The sequence below is a fragment of the Pteropus medius genome, unplaced genomic scaffold (genome assembly GCF_902729225.1).
Source record: "Pteropus medius unplaced genomic scaffold, Ma_sr-lr_union100, whole genome shotgun sequence".
NCBI lineage: Eukaryota > Metazoa > Chordata > Mammalia > Chiroptera > Pteropodidae > Pteropus > Pteropus medius.
Genome location: NW_024342471.1, coordinates 4,499,425 through 4,501,941, shown reverse-complemented (window position 1 = coordinate 4,501,941; position 2,517 = coordinate 4,499,425).

Below are 2,517 nucleotides of genomic sequence, written 5' to 3'. Positions count from 1 at the left end.
CTGACATATTTTCAGATGGTTCTTTTTCAGGGAAGAAAGATGGCAGCAGAATCTTCAGATCTTACTTCCTATCAGATTACCTCCAATCAGAAACAAAGTGTGTCTCCCCAAGATGATGAAACAAAAGTATTGGACCTCATTCTCATTGGCCAAATTCAGTTACAAGTCTAACCCTGAGCTAATCTCTGTGGCCAGGAGGAATGGGATAGAATAGTTGAGCCTACTCAAGTCCCATTTCTAGAGTTGAGAGTGGCCAAGAATGGGAATGGGTTGCCAGAGCAAACAAACAGATGCTAACTGCAACTGATGACTTCCATATCTCTCCTTAAGCCTCCATAAGTGTTTCTCTTAACTTCAGGCCCATATGATAAATTGCCTTCTGACATCTCCACTAGAATGTTCCACAAGTATCCCACACTTTATATGTTCCAAACAAAATTCATTTTCCCCAGATCTGCTCCCCTAGAATGTTCCACAAGTATCCCACACTTTATACGTTCCAAACAAAATTCATTTTCCCCAGATCATAATCACCCTGGTAATGAATGATATCACTTTATACCCAGTTACCTTATCCAGAAACTTCAATGTCATACTTAACGCCTTCCTTTATCCCACCCCTACACTGAATCAACCACCACATCCTCTTGATCCTGATAAACCATTAAAAGTCACATATGTATATTGTAATCCCTAGAGCAACCACTTAAGACTATATATAGATAGATATAGCAAAATAAAACCAGAAAATTTAAAATGGAATACTAAAAATATTCAAAATATCCAAAAGAATTCAGGAAAGGTAAAACAGAGCAAAGGACAACAGAAGTCAAAAATAGAAAAAATAAATAAATAAAATAGTAGACCTAAATTCAAACTTATCAATAATTACATTACATGAAAATAGTCTAAATATACCAGTTAAAAGACAGAGATTGTCAAATTTGAATTTTAAAAAGAAGACTCAACTATAAGCTGTCTACAAGAATTTCATTTTAAATTAATGACATAGGTAGGTTAAAAGTAAAAGGATGAAAAATAATACACCATGCAAATATTAATAAAAATAAAACTGGAGTGGCTCTATTATTATCAGACAAAGTACACTTTAGAGAAAATAATATTATCAGAGATAAAGAGGACACTAAATAATGGTAAAAGGGTCAATTCACTAAAAAACATAACATCATTAAATGCGTATGTATCTAACAGAAGAGCTTCAAATTACACTAGGTAAAAGCTGTCAGAGCTGGAAGGAGAAATGAACAAATTTATAATTATATTTGGAGATGTGAACATTACTCTTTCAGGAACTAAGAGAACAAGCACACAGAGAATCAGCAAGGGTGGAGAAAAACTGAACAACACTATCAAGGAACTGGCTCTAACTGACATTTGCAGAAGAAGCCATCCAAGAACAGCAGAACACGCATTCTTTCCAAATATTCAAGGAACATTCACCAAAATAAATCGTATTCTAGTTCATGAAATAAATCTTAACACATTTAAAGAATTGAAATCATTCAAACAATATATCTAAGCAGAATTGACTTAAATTAGAAATTAGTATCAAAAAATTATCTGGAAAATTCCCCAAATACTTAGGGAAAAAAAAAAAAACTTATAAATATTCCATGGGTCAAAGAGGAAGTCTCAAGGAAAATTAGAAAATTTTGAACTGAAAAAAAAAATCTCTCTCTAAATTTGTGAGATATAACTAAAACTGTGCTTGGGGGGGAAATATATATCATTAAATGAGTATATGTGAAAAGAAGAAAGGTGTCAAATCAACGATCTATGATTCCACCTTAAGAAACTAGGGGAAAAAAGGAGCAAAATAAACCCAAAGCAATCAGAATAAAATAATACAGATAAATATAAAAATAAGTAATAATAAAAATAATATAAATACAATAATAAAGTCCAGAAATTAATGAAATTGAAAGCAGAGGAATAACAGAAAAAGTCAAACAAAAAACTGCTTCTGTGAAAATATCAATAAAACTGATAAACTTCTAGACAGACTGATGAAGAAAAAAAGAGAGAAGAAATAAATTATCAATATCCAGAGTGCAACAGAGAATATCACTACAGACCCTACAGACATAAATGAATAACAAGAATATACTATGAACAACTCTATGTACTTAAATTTGAAAACTTATTTGAAATGCACCAATTTCTTGAAGCTCCAAACTACTCATCCAAGAAGAAACCAAGTAAATGGTTAAAAACATTCTGAATATAACTTCAGGCCTCTATGGTTTCAACAAAATATTAGCAAATCATATATACATATGTATATATAATATATATGTACATGTGTATGTGCACAGACACGTGTACACATATCTTGACCAAGTGTGGTATATCTTGGGAGTACAATGCTGGTTCAACATTCGAAAATATGTCTACTCCACCCTATTAACACAGTAAAGAAGAAAACCACATGATCATATTAACTAATGCAGAAAAAGCACTTAACCAACACTAAATATCCAGCCAAGATTGTGCTCT